At 40.7% G+C, this 15,394-nt stretch overlaps 1 protein-coding gene across 8 annotated transcripts in view; it reads right to left on the reverse strand.

The window, feature by feature from the left end:
- ARID1B (AT-rich interaction domain 1B) overlaps nt 1-15,394 on the reverse strand; it is a 429,234-nt gene that overhangs the window by 390,309 nt on the left and 23,531 nt on the right. The window lies entirely within an intron of this gene.

Genomic DNA, 15,394 nt, shown 5'->3' on the forward strand with positions numbered 1-15,394 from the left:
GGACTGCCCCACAGGAAAAGGAATAGGGAAGTGAGGACAACAAGTATTAAACCCATCGGTAGCTATCGTCTGGGCACAACAGCATATATGTCCAGAAAATAAGGCTGTTTTGGTTCCCTGGTTTTTACCTGATTTTTATAAATTATCAAAACCTATCATTTGCCTAATACCCTCAAGTTCAGCAACTTGTAAGTCAATTCAGTGAGTAAATCACCGTCTGACTCAACTACACTTCTGAATTTCATTTAGCAAACAATGATTTTATGAACAAATCAAAGTGTGTATATATTTTATTTCAAGAGTAAATTAGATCTAAAAGGAATGTCAAAACAGTAATGGAAATATATTCCATTTCTCCTCAGATTTCTTATTCTCACTATCCAAAACAACTGTAGAACTATTACCATGGTGTTAACAACTTCTAAAATTTACATCTCAAAGTATGCAATATTGTTCATATCCTTGTACTACTACTGAAAACCGAGTAGCAGGCTCTTATTTAAGAAAGGGAAATAATATGGTGTATTTCCCATATAAACACAGATTTAAATCAAGAAAGCAAGCTTTTGTGAGAATAACTCAAATCTAAACCCTACCATTTTTAAAGCTGTGTGATGCTAAAAAAAAAAAAGTTCACCTCTTAACTAAACTTCATCTCAGTTATCCCAGCTACACCAAGAACATTACCACTTTACTATAGAGTTGTTTGAGAATTAGAGATAATACAGTCAGGTTTCAGCATATGACAGGTTTTTAATAGTGATAGATTAACATCATTATTATATGGAGGTATAACTCTAGATTATCAATCGGAGGCATGGATACCCTTCACTCTTCTACTGATATACGTAAGACAGGCACCGCTTATCAACCCCAGCATTCACTTCCCCAACGTCCAGTAAGCCTCAGAATCTTTCACCCTGTGGAATAGCCAGCCAGCCACTACAAATTATCAGTTTGCTAACATTCATCATATTTTAATGGCAAACAGGATCCTGTTTGAAAACAAACAGGAAAAAAAAAAGAAAAAAAAACCAGGATCCAATTTACTCTTTCCAGTAAAGTGGAACTACATAAAGTCTGGCACTGTTCAGGTAGAGCTGAGCTCATATCCCTCTCCTGCTTTTGACTAGCTGTGAAACACGATGGGTAAACTATTCCAGTGCTCAAAGCCTTAGTTTTCCCATCTTTCAAGGGAACGTAATACCACCCTCAAGAAGACAATTAGTCTAAAGATACTTGTTGTGTGGTTTACATGGATAAACAATTCCAGACCTATCAGAGCTGTACCTAAGGACAAATCAGAAAAGTTACTGATTTCTCCAGCAAGCTCCATGGATGACATCATGCCTCTTTCGAAGCATTTTATCTACTTTTTTAAAATTAACAACTTTAAACTGCCATTAAAGAAAATGCCATTAAAATACGATGAATGTTAGCACCTGACTTACCTATCTCTGCACAAGAATGCCTGCTGTGCTGATACACAAGCTACAGCCCCACCTACCCCCCACCCCACCTCACTCCGTGTAAAATGTTCTCTTCAGAGACAGGGCCCTATTTAAGATCTACTTTCTCAGAGCCACAGTGCAGTGAAAGCATACACTGACTCTTAATGTAATGTGATTACTCAAAGAGAAAATTTAACATGACTCATATACAGTCAAATCTTATAGACTGAAAAAAGAGTTTCAAGGCAGCTACAAGCAACATAAAAGTTCCAGACGGGATACTGCAACAAAGGAAAGATTACTATACAGATGCTATTAGGACAGTAGACAAAATTAAAACATGGACTGTAGGTAAAAGTACTGCTTCCAAGTTAAGCATCCTGACAATGATGACTGCACTGGGGTATATAAAAGAAAAACCTTGTTCCCAGGAAATACACATGATACTAAGGATGCGGAGATACTAAGGACTAAAGGGGCAGGATGTATGCAGCCTAATCGCAAATGATTCAGGGAAAATATGCTGTAGACAGACAGATAGGTGGGTAGACTCATACATAAACTCAATAGTAAAATGTTAAAAATTGATGAGTAAAAGGTATATGGGATTTCTCTGTATTCGTCTTGTAACTTTCCTACAAATGTGACTTACTTCAAAATAAAAGCTAAAAAAGGGAAGGGGGGGCAAAAAGGAAAGACAGGAGTAACTGAAAACCAAAAGAATCACTAACCCTCATAAGGGGTCTGCAAGCAAGTCTGCAGGTGCTCAGAACTAAGAGGGTGCGACATCAGGGGGCCTGTGGCAGGTTGGGGGGCACTGCGGCGTGGGAGGACCACAGGGCAAAGGAACCTTCAAAACACGAGGAGACAGCGCAGGACAGACAGAAAAGAGAAGCGGGCGTGATAAGGTGGGACTAACTGGGAGGAGGTGGAGGTTGCTGTGCTTTGATTTAAAGTACTCAAGCTGGCAAAACACATGATGAACACAAACTTTTACGGATATTTTTCTACAAATTCTTAGGAAGCTTCCATTCCACACATACACACACACACAAATCACTCTCAAAATAAAGTGGGGGATCCCGCTCCCCTGGTAGAGACACTTTCTTACAAATCATGGCTGCAGGTTATCGTCCCCAGTCAAGACTTAATGAGGCTCTGCCCCCTTGTCTTTCTTAAGGATGCTTTCAAAAGATCTCGGTCCAGCCCTGAAAGACGTGACACATGCCATCTTTTAACCCAGAGCTCTTCCGTGTCATTTTTGTAAGTTTCAGAAAGTAGTTTTATAACCACTTGCACATGTCACCCTGCTCCCACCTCTTCCCTACAAAGGGTCCAAGCGGACCGGCTCGCCTATTCACGCCACCATCAAGTTCTCAGGTGTAAAGAAGGAAAGAAACGATCCAAATGAAAACACGTCTGGGATTTTTAAATCTTAGAATAAACAAAAAAGAGGACTGTATCAAAACTGTCCCTGACAAAGGCTTTAGCTGCAGGAAGCCAAGGGTTTCAAGACCACCAACTAACTATCAGTTCAAATGCTCGCTATGCCGAAGGAGCCTAACTCTCTAGGGATTCAGCCTGAGGACCGGAAGAAGCTTCCAGACAGTGGAGCGAGGCCCAGGACAGACTGGAGTTAAGGCCACCTGGCCTACACCCTGCTCACCACTTACTGTGCGAGCCTAGGCAGATCTCTTCAATTCTCTGACCACCAGCTTCCTCCTCTGAAAAAGTAAGGATGGTAACAGTACCCACTTCACGGAATGGTTGTAAGTCTTCCACAACACGGCAGACACAGAACACTCAGAACACAGCCTGGCACATAGGGCGTGCCTGGTTACCGATATAATGTTAGATTACTCCTGGGCCATCTCACTCCTCTGGGCCCACATGGCAAGGGAGAGACTGAGAAATGAACTCTTACCGCACTAGAATTCTGGAACTCTAGAGTCATCATCCGCATCCTTGACAGAACTTCCGGCTGTCATGGTAAAGGATCAGAAGGAATGTGGACATTAGAGGTTATTTCTCCTTTCCATTCCAGAAATCTTGCCAATTATCTGCCCTGAAGGTCAACAGGGAGAGAGAAAGGCTCTACAGGGGTAGAATTCAAAGTTCAACATGCAAACAATCAGGGTTGCCTACGGGTGACACGCCTGCCGCCCAGTAGGTCTTCACCCACACTACACCTGCCCAGCTGTACCGGTACACACCGCAAGGCCCATGCACTCAGGAACATCCCCTTCTAGAAGGCCCATGCACCCCACATACTTCTGGCCACCTGTAAACTAGAGAAAGCTTTCTTTTTCAAAAGTAACACTATAAAGGATTCCGTCATCTACAGAGACTCTTTTATTGAAGAGACACTAAACATGTCTACAACCAACTGAAACTCTCTAAACAGCATCTCCCTCCTCCTAATTCCCCTTATAGACCCAACTTCTCATACACAATGAGCAAATTATTGTTGCTATTATTGCATTAATAAAAAACTAAAATAAAAGAATTCAAGTGCACCTTGACCCTTACCTCTGCAAGCCACCCTCTCCTAAATAATATTATACTGCCTTCCTAGATGTGTGAATTACAAGTAATAAAAGCTATGAAACCTGAGCCCGAGTCTGGCTTATAATAGGCACATAATAAACGTTTGATATATGAATGTGAGAAAGACATCCAACTGCGGCTCCGATTCCACGTGAGACTTCTCCTGGACTCGAATTGTAATGCTTCGAACAGAGGTATTTTTCATTTCCAGGCTACAGTGTCACCATTCCTAACATTCTTAAGACATCACTTTCCAAACTATGTTTATAGCTGCTACTGTAATTAAGATGGGAAGAGGTCTATAAAGCACTCTTTGAGATACATAATATATGTCAGCACGAGAAAAGTCTAAAACATTCTACAACAGAGAAAAAGACCTATTTAACTTGGTCAGACCCAACGCTGTCTGGGCAAGTTTTCAGTTTTGCTTTGTTTTTTGTTTTTTTTTTAAGTAAAACACTTGGAAAACTAAGATGATACAAAAATGCAATGATGCATTTCATTTTCATTGTGAGCTAGCTCTGTGTAGGTGGACAGCAACAAAAGGGTGTGCGCGAGAACGCGTGTGTGCAGGCACACGCCTTCCACAGCAGAGTGTGAGGACAACACAGTGCTTGGCTTACCTCAGGTACTTATACATAGTTGGGCAGTCGGAGCAACAAGATATTTTTACATGTAGCTGTTATAGTAAGAGTAACAACAAGGTATGCTGGTCATATATCTTTGGCATTTATGGAAAATTATTAATCAAGTCCCACCTGAAACAATTTGTTAAATTGATTTTAATCACTGGGCCTCTCATGTGAAGCTTTGTATAATCAGCATTTCATTTACAAAATTAATTGCCTGATTGATTCTCAGGAGGCAGTTGCTGTCATTACCCCGCTGTCATACTTCTGAGTAGGGTGTCACAACATGAAACTCTGACAGTATGAAGAGCACTGCTATTTTAAAAATGGGTGAGGGGCAAAAGGGAGGAAAGAGGAAAACCAAAGAAGTTACATTACCCACTTCAGCCTTAGAAAAAGTTGAAAGTGTTTCATGCTAATTACACTGTATATCAATACCCTTCTGCTAAATTAACATATAAATCTAGGGTTCAGGGCATGAAGGATTTTTCCTATATTAAAATAGTAACTAGAATGTAAAAAGCACAGATTCCCCTCTAGAGTTAAATCTTAATCTATGTCATAAAATATTTATATCTTGATAAAGAGCAGCCCTAAATTAGTCTGGTAGACTACTTGTCCACTGCTAACCATCTCAATTTCACAGACTCTGCCTTTCTCACTTTTCTAATAAAAAAAGCATGACCAGAAATTTTAGGAGTTTATGACTAATATCAAAATATATCTATTTTAAGCATATGCAAAAACACACATTAGCATATGTTCATTCGGTCTTTTGAAAACAGAATCTAGTATTGTTAGATACACACTTTTTAGATTTCCTTTATTGCTCACTATTTAATATTTAGTAGTCTACTAGTAATTGATGGATCTTCACCTAGAAATCTGTCAAAAAAATTAACAAAAATTAGGCTAAAAATACTTGGGAATTTTTAAGCTATTATTAAAAGTGAGACCAGGTTACCTTTGTCACCGTATTTTCAAATGAACCCCTGTGAACATGAGACCCGCCAAAGATTCTGTTTTTCTTTACCATTAATTTTCCTTTTCAGAAAGAACGTACCCTACATCCTGCACCCTCCCAGCTCACGGGTGCATCGCCCACATTCTCCACATTCCGTAAGAGCACGGTGGACCACAACACCCAGCCGCTTTCAAAGGCAGAAAATTATTTCTCTAGTTTACAAGGGGACTCATTTAAAACAATCCCCATTCAATGCAATCCAATTCCAATGAAGGCCTCTTTTAAATGGGTCACTCTGAATTTAAAAGAGGCCTCCTCGGGAGACCAGAGGTAATTTACTTTCCTTTCAATACAGTGAATTTTGATTCCTCTGTACAGCCACAGATTTCCTTTTAAAAGGAAGATCACCTCATAAATTTGCTCTATTATCTTGTGACCGAACGTGTTTTGTTTGCTAGCTTGGTAAAGAGAGCTAATTGGCACGCTGTACCCACTACAGCCTGCTAAGAGCACAAGTTCACCGCTGGAGAACGTGAGGCAAAGTCTTTCCAGCGCAGCACGGGGAGGGGGCGGGGCCTGGGAAGGGCAGGCCCCTTCTTGACCTCCGGGTCACACTCACTCCCAGAGTAAGAGCAAGAGTCTTCAGTTTTTACTTGGCTCACAAGGGTGCCCTCCGTTTTGATTAGGCAACGTCTACAAAAAGTGCTTCAACTTTGGAAAGGCATTATGAGAGCATAAGGGATGCCTAGGATCACTCCTTAATGGAGAAGGCAACTGCACCCCACTCCAGTATCTTGCCTGGAAAATCCCATGGACGGAGGAGCCTGGTAGGCTGAAGTCCACGGGGTCGCTAAGAGTCGGACACGACTGAGCGACTTCACTTTCACATTTCACTTTCATGCATTGGAGAAGGAAATGGCAACCCACTCCAGTGTTCTTGCCTGGAGAATCCCAGGGACGGGGGAGCCTGGTGGGCTGCCGTCTCGGGTCGCACAGAGTCGGACAGGACTGAAGGGACTTAGCAGCAGCAGCAGCAGCAGGATCACTGCTTAAGCTGCACACAATGTAACTGTTTTGTAAAACAGGGTTCCCATATTCAAGCCCTTATCGATTCAATACCTTTCATTACAAAAGAACTGACAAGGGAGGAGAGGAACCGAATTCTCTCAAGCCTGTGCAGAGGGTGGAGACTTCACCTAAACGTTTCATGCGGGCAGCACTACTACCTAGGACAGGGCTTTACAGACGTCAGAAATGGCTTAGAGCAGGAGCTCAGAAGATAAAATGGACAAATGTTACATAAACAGGAATTAAACTGGCAGGAGGATGCAGTTGAAAACATATTCAGGATTATAATTTTCCATTTGGAAAGAGGGAAGTATTATATATGTACCATATTATGTAAAAGTAGAGTTTGATTTTAAAAAAGAATCTTAATTGGTGAGGATGTGCAGGAAAAATTTAGCTATCTTTTCAAAGGAATAGGGACCTGGTCTTTTGATAGGATGTATCTGAACGCTGGAAGAGGTTTGACAAAATTTATGTTTATCAAAAGAGGCGTGAATTATAAAAGGTTAACAAGGATTTAGATAAAAGAGGCAACAAGTTAGAGACCATATCCATTCATTCAAGTTTATTTAAACTGAACAGACATTAACATGTAAGTTGCCATAAAAGATAAGTAGATGTGTAAGATGGTCCTTGACTTTACAAAACATACATCATAACAGAGGCGATAAGAGATATATATAAACAATGCAAGGTAGAAATACACTTGTAAATACCACAGGACAGAGGAAAGTAAAGGCCTGTGAGAGTTCAGGTGAAGTAGTAATTCCAGCTGCAAGAAATGGAAAGACTCATGGGAAGTTTATCATTTAACGTGGATAATAAAAGAAAAAGATATACAGAAAACATCAAGGCACAAATATGATCATAACAGCTACTACTTAATGAGCACCTACTGTGAGCTGAGCACTGTGCAATGTGCTTTACAATCAACAGGACCAATCCTAACAAAAAACCCTGTGAAGCAGTCAATACTACAAACCAGTGTTTGGGTGAAGGAAGCCATCTCCCAGATTAGGCAGCTCACCCAAGATTATCCTGCAATATGAACGACTGAGTCAGGATCTCCCGGGTCTGACTGGAGTCCTCCAGGGAAGGAGTCTCTACCAGGCATCTGATTTCCCCTCCAAGCTACTCCAATTAATGCTCCTTGATACGAAAAAACTGTGAAAAGAAAACTCTTCTATCCTGAATTGTGTCCCATGTTAAAGCTCTAATCTCAAGTGTAACTGTATTTGGAGATGGGGTCCGTAAACAGGGAACAACGGTGAAAATGAACACACAAGGGAAGGTCCCAATCTGATAGACCTGGCATCCTTATAACAAGATGAAAGGCCAGGGCATTCTTTCTCTCTCCCCAGGCACACACAAGAGGCCGTGCGAGCACATGGCAAGGTGTGCAAGCCAAGAGTCCAGGCCTCAGAATGGGACCTGTCTCGCTGGCGCCAGGATCTTAGACGTCAGAACTCCAGAATCATGAGAAATAAATTTCTGTTGCTTAAGCCACTCTACACTAGTCTATTACAGAAGATTAAGACACACCACTGCTACTTTTACTTTCAGCACACAACCTGAATTCTGAGAGGGCTCCATGGGATTCTTGCCCCCTATCCCCAGGGTCCACAGTCCTGTGCTATGCCCTCCTCTGCAGTACAGGCAACACCTGTGACCTGCATCTAACCCAGAGATTATCACAAAGGTGAAGGGATTTTTGCAGAGGTAACTAAAATTCCCTAATATAGCTGACTTTCAGTTCATCAAAACTGAGAATATCCTCATGGGCCTGACATGATCAGAAGGGCCCTTTAAAAGAAGGTCCAGGCCTCCCCAGAAGTGAGAGACCCCCAGCAGCGCACACCCTCTCTGAGAAGAAAGCTGCTACGAATTCCACAGCCACGAGGACAGGAGCTCTGCCAGCAGTCCAAGGGCGCCTTCCCCAGTCAAGCCTCCAGATGAGAATGCAGCCCAGCCGCTTCCTCGACCACAGCCTCTGACACCCTGAACAGAGGACCATGGAGGCGTGCCTGGACTCCCTACCACAGAAACTCAGACGATAAATGTGCGCTGTTTTAATACATTCAATTTGTTATGTAGCAAAAGAAAGCTAATCCACAACTTGGTGACAAGAATGCTCTCCACACGGCTCGCCATCACTTCCACGTGCAAGCAGACCACTGTCCCTAACCTCCTCCCAGGCAGAAATGGCTGCTGCTCTGGCGTCAGTGCTCGGCATTTTCACTGGCAGGAAGCCCTAAAGCATACAGTCCCAGAAGTTACTGGGGGCTCTTCACACTTCCCATTTCTGGGCAAACTCCTCCTCATCCTTCAGACCTGGACTCAAGGATCACGTTCCGCATCAAGCTTCTCTTGAAAGCATCAGACAGAATAAAAACCGTGTCTTCTATGACCTAAGAGAACTCTGAGGAAACCTCTATTATAGTATTTAGACGTTTTCGTTGCAATTTTCTGTTTACTTGTGTCCTCAACAGCTGAGGCCAGGTTAAACAGCAAGACAGTTTACAAAGATAAAAGGAAACACCCCCACACTGTAATCGAGATACAACTGGAGCATGAATCAAATTCTCGTTCACCATCTAAGGGACCTGAGATGAGGCAAGTCACTCAATTTCTCTAGGCTTCAATTTCCTCCTCTACAAAACAGAATAGTTTGCCAAGCAGGTATTAAATTTTTATACCCCAGACCCCAGCACAATGTATACCTGTAAATTGAATAAGTCAATTATAATATGCTTGAAAGGTCAATGTAAAGTCTGACTCAAAAAATAGAAGTACTAAGCAGTGATACTAGTGTAAGAAAATGGGAACAAAACTGTGAATTAAAAATAAGTAGTTAAAACTAATGGAAACCATTAAGAGTATATACATATGCACTGATAATGGATGTAAGTGATTTTACTTTTTTTTTGGTAAATGATTTTAAAATGGGAGCTGCCTACTTCTCACTGCCTGTACCTCATATGAAGGGTACCCAAAGGTTAGAACCTGTGTCTCCTGCCAGTCTTTACCTCATTTCTAAATCCTGTTCCTTGGCTTTCAGCCACAGAGGTTTCCCAGTTGGTTGCTTAAATCCTCACATTTAGGGCTGTATCTCTTCACCTTTTTCCTGTTACCTTACCAAGTAACACATCCTGCCCATCTCCCAAGAACAAGCCTTGTCCAGCATGTGGAGGCTAATTTGAGAGACCATGTCACAGCTGTAGCCAGATTTATTGTTTGGTTGGCCTCAGACCAAGTGACTTGACATGGTTATTTCTGAACCATTTCTGAATGAACCAATAAATTTAGGGGAAAGGGGAGTTCTTCTTTCTCCTCTTTTAAGTAAAAAAGGCAAATTTTTAAATGCTCTTGACAGTGGTGGTACAGAAGCCTCAGATTTGCCCACACTTATCTAAAAGCTACATCTAACCTAGTCGTTCCGTATAACGCAATTGATTTGCTAGTATCATTTTACAATTCTGATTAGGTTTCTCTGAAATCCTGTTTATTAAATTGCTTCCTTTAAGCATGCACAGTTACTAATTTGTTTCCAACTAAATCAGGTATCATATGAAAAGATTATACTGCAACAGTGAAAGAGCACTCCGGGGATTATGTTTAATCTAGATTTCAAAATTAAAATAGGGCTAAAATTTTACAACTGTAAAATTCCTTTTTAAAAAGAAAGGCAGCTGAATTTATACACAGGTTTCTGGGTTAATAAAATGTTAATACCCCATTATAATTTCTTGTGTACAGAACGACTGCATCTTTCACGAAGCCTATGAAGCAAAGACCAGAAGACTCATCGTGGGTCCTGTGCCATTTCTCCACAGTCAGGAGGGCCTTCACGACATGATGCTATTCAGAAGTCAGAGCCAAAACACATGAGCCTTTATGCACCGGCCTGGTGCACAGAACAGATAAAACACAGGAGCCCAAAAATAAGATGGCCAATGCTTTCTTACATTCGGTTACTGGTGTTTTAAAAGAATAACAGCAAATCAACTGAGTAAATGATAGACAATGAATAAAAATCTCCAACAAGTAATCGTTCAGAGATCTGCTCAGCCATGTGACTTTGATTAACTTTAATGAGAGTCACACAAAACAAACTTCTATGTACAAACTTTATTCTCCCCACAGTCCAATGAAATAAAAATCCTTCCCACTGTTTTTTCAAAACAGAGATTTTAACTATTTATTAAAAACAGTTAAACATTTAAACAGTTAACCCTAAATGTTTATTTTTTCTTTTCTTTCATCAAGTAAAAACAAGAGGATATTCATTTATAATTTAAAACCAGATCAACAAATAATCTGTGCAACTAATGAATAAAATCCTTATTAACAAACAACACAGCTGTTTTTTATTTTCAATTTTCATTAACTGTGGAGATTGAGTGTACTTGAAATTTTAAATTTCAGCTAAACTGAAAAAAATCAAGTATGAAAGACTGAAAGGGGAAAACGTATGACTTCATGGCAATCTGCAGTACAGGGCGACAGAGAATTACAAATCCTTCGGCAACCAGGGCTGCTCCGGGTCACATCAGTTCTGGCCAGAGCCCACACTCACAGGAGCACCAAGGGACAGCGTGCCAAGAACACAAAGGCGGCTCCTTATTTCTTCCTAGAGATTTTAATTACAAAGTTATGGCCTACATCTGACCGGACTATCTATTTAGCATGTACCTGAAAAGGAATGAGAACTTAGAAGTATCCCAATCGTGGTACCCGCTCCACCATGTTCTTCTTGCTCTTGTTTCTGAAGTTAACTAGATACAAGGAAAATAACTTAAGGAAAAAAAAAAACCTGAGCAGATGCCTTCCAAATAGGAAATGCTCTCATCTCCTCTCAATTACTTTTGAAATTTCAATTACTGAATTCAATTATTTTGAAAGGTCTCCCCTCGCTTCAGCTTTGGACTACAGTAGGGTTAAAGCATCGGGGGCAGCACAGCGATGAAAAGGCTTCGTTTGTCTAAGACGCTCCTTGTAAGAGACTGTCACGCAGCATACAGTGAGCGCAGGGAGCGTGTCAGGAAAGAAAGCAAAGTGGAGCTGGTGCCTGAAGACCCTTCGTGGTCCTTCCAGGCAAATCCTCTCGGCCAACTGCCTCAGCAGACAACGACATTCCAAAATGGCTCAGTGGCCCATGGTAGAAATGATAGTGTTTTGTTTTTCCTGGTGACTGTTTAAACAATAAAAAGAGAACCTCTACACACACCACAAACACAAAATTACCCGGAGGAAAAAAGTAAAACCACTGTGATGTGTCTGAAAGAGGCTTCAATGGGGCAAAAGGCCAGCCCCAAAATATGTACAGTATGATGGATACCTAGATGTTTATGTTCATATAACTGCATATGTACATATGCAGTATTTTAAAAGAAAAAACTAGATTAAAAAAAAAACACATTTAACTTAAGACTGAATACTTTTGAGAAGTGGAAGCAGCACAGATAAATTTAAACATCCAATGTGCATGTTGCCAGTGTCCGAATCTTTTATAGAACAGTGTCTTCATGTACTACACTTGAATAATTAAAAAAAAAAATCTTCAGAATAAAACTCAAAACACTGCGGGAGAAACTAAGGAATTGACAGAGCACCTAGAACATGAAGAAACACAGTTAAATCATAGTCAGTAAAAAACAAACAACTCATTGTACGGAGAATCAAGAACCCTGGTTTAATAAGTACAGGCTCTATCGCTAATGGGATTTCTAAGCTTGGGTGATCCCTTCACTCCCTCTGGACCTCAGGTTCATCTGAAGGACTTAAAATCTTACAGCCCATGCCAGCTCAGCATTGCTACTGGAGCCCAAATCCCAGAGAATAGAGAGTTGTGTAAATAAAGGCGGCTAACAGGGTGGGGAGGGGTGGTGAAAGATCTGGTTTGAACCTGAAATGGAAAACTGTGTCCTGTCTACATCATGATCTAAACTGGAGGTTGGCAAGCTACAGCCCACAGGCCAAGTCTGGTCCACCACCTGTTTCTGCAGGACCAATGTGCTAAGAATGCTTTTTACATTTTTAACAGTTGGGGGGGGGATCAAAAGAAGAAGTATATTTTACAACATGTAAAATTACATGAAATTCAAATGGCTGTGTCCGTACTGTTGTGGACACACAACCTCAGCCTTCATTCACAGACTGCGACAATTTTAGAGAGCCATCAGCAGGAAGTCAAAGACCACACCCAGAAAACCAGAAAAGGTTACTACCTGGCCCTTAATAGGAAAAGTCTGTCCCAACCGGATCTAAATGCTGAGTGTGACAGTCACTCGAACAGATAGCATCCGCACCACAGAGATGGCGTGCGGTGCCAAAGCTCAGATCTGGGGCACAAAATCTCGTAGAGATCCAAGTTGTGTCCTTAACCCAGTCACTGTGCCCCAGCTTCCGCATACATAAAACGGGGACATTAACCAGCCCTCACAAAATGACTGTGAGAACGAGGTCATGGAAACACTCTGGAAATTAAGTGATCTGCAAAGTTATTATTACCAAGCAAAATCAAGCAACGCACACTTAAACTTTGGTTGAAAATGTGAGGCAAAAAAGCTTCGGGAAATCTATTTTTCTGTGAAATGTGTTTCTAGAGGAAAGGACGCATGGAGGGAAGAACATCTCTAAGCCAGCTCTGGTGAAATTAGGAACGCCTCAGACAGAACCTGTTCTTCAGCTGAGCACATACCAAGGCACAGCAACTTCAGGAACTAAAAGCACTTTCTGAAGGCCATAATCTATTTCTTTAACGCTTTACAGGTTTATTTAGATATGTTGTAGTACATGAGTTTATCCTTTAGGGAAGACCTCATGGCACTTCACATAAGCCCCATTTTACTAATAAGGGCACAGAGATTTACATTAAGATTCTTAGGTGCAGCATTGAACCTAATTCAGTGACTGCAATAGAGGCAAAACAGCCATTATATCAATTAGGAATGAGCTTTCTAACTGGAAAACAAGCACATCACAAGGTTTCAAAATGGCAAATGTATGGGACTCTTTGCCACTTTTTTCTTCCATCCAGGTATGGAAAAGAAAAAAAAAATTAAAACCAAAGGTGGCCTTTGGATAGAAAAAAAATTTTTTTCTATGCAAAGGTAGCCACTGAATAGGAAAAAAAAAAAAAAGTTTTCTGGTAAGAGCCCTGAGAGCATAGAGTATTCAGTCAAACCAACACCCAGTCCTGCATCAAGTGTAGAGCTGCCTCCTCCATAATGGCAATGGTAATAGGTAGCAGTCAGCACTTAAAAACACTTTCTGTATGCTTTATGCAGACTACCTCATTTAATCTTCAAAACAACCCAGCACTTGATCACCTCTTTACACACAGTAAGTGGCAGAGCTCAAGCTGAATGCCTTACATGCTGGACTATTCTATGCATTCCCTCCCCTGCTAAACCTACTGCCCAGCAAGAAGCAGGAGAAAGGCAAGCATTCATGCTACATTTGCCTTCAGGTCTTTAATACACATCAGCAAAAAGTAACAACAGACATAGGAAAAACTACATGAATGTCCACTCAGGACAGGATATGGAATTTGAAGCTTATAATGTGAGCAGCTTAGGAGGGACAGGAAGAACTGGATTAAGAAAAGGAAAGGGAAAAAAAAAGAAAAAGACAAAATGAAAACACGAAAGAGCAGGCTGTGAAAGTGAAAAATGCACTTGATGTGGGAGGCAGGCAGGTCGTAAATATATGCAAAAACAAAAGCAAACCTAAGTCTATACGAGACAGATATGCACACAGAGGGATGAAGATGACAGCAGACAGACACACAGACAGACAGACAGACAGACAGCTAGTTAGCTCAAAGATGAAAGTCATCAAAGGGAAGGGAAAGGAAAATATTTGCGTTCCCTCTTAAAAAGTCAAGCAGCATCCGCTACCATCTTTGAAGACCTGTTACTACTTTATATGTGAAAACTAACAGGAACTATACATGCATTTCTATTACATAAACTTCTAAATGTGGATTGCATTCCATAAATAAAAGTGCTGGCTCTTGCATCTATCTTCATTGAAAGACTTTTTAATAAATATACAAAATCACATGCCAAAATAACTCCATTATCTCCACATACCGAAGTCGGTCTGATAAAAAGGAAACATGGGTGCTTGGATGCTGTATAATCAATTTATAACACCCCTTATATACATGTATCACGACAGCAGTAAGTAGAAAAGAGGATGAAAAAAGTGGTCATACACATACTCCCATCAAAAGTAACAAGCAGAGGGAAAGATGCAAAGCACTAACAGCTGTATCAGTGAGACAAGGTTAGAGTCTGCACTACTGTTTGTACTTGAAGTTACAGTAAATACGTATACACACACACACGTAAGACAACATACTCATAAATGTATATGTACAAATATACTGATATATCCCCTTGCATATAAGATGCTAAAAATACTTAAAATATAAAAATAACTTATACTTAGCCACAGAAAAACAAAACGAATGCATACTCTTTCTCTTTATTAATACTTCTCCCTTCACACTTAGTGTGAAATATCTACTTTAGCCATTCTAAGCTCCATGTTCCATGTTTGAAATTAAAAGCCCCAGGAGGCTAGGAGAGCTGTAATTTTCTATTTGCTCTCTCTTAATGAATTCTAAGAACTTAAAGAGGAGCTTCAAAATGAAAAGTGAAGGAGGAGCAGCCAAAAATATGAAATGCCCCCCTAAATTAACATTTGATATTCTAAAAGTAAGAGGT

Source organism: Bubalus bubalis, chromosome 10 (assembly GCF_019923935.1).
Source record: "Bubalus bubalis isolate 160015118507 breed Murrah chromosome 10, NDDB_SH_1, whole genome shotgun sequence".
NCBI lineage: Eukaryota > Metazoa > Chordata > Mammalia > Artiodactyla > Bovidae > Bubalus > Bubalus bubalis.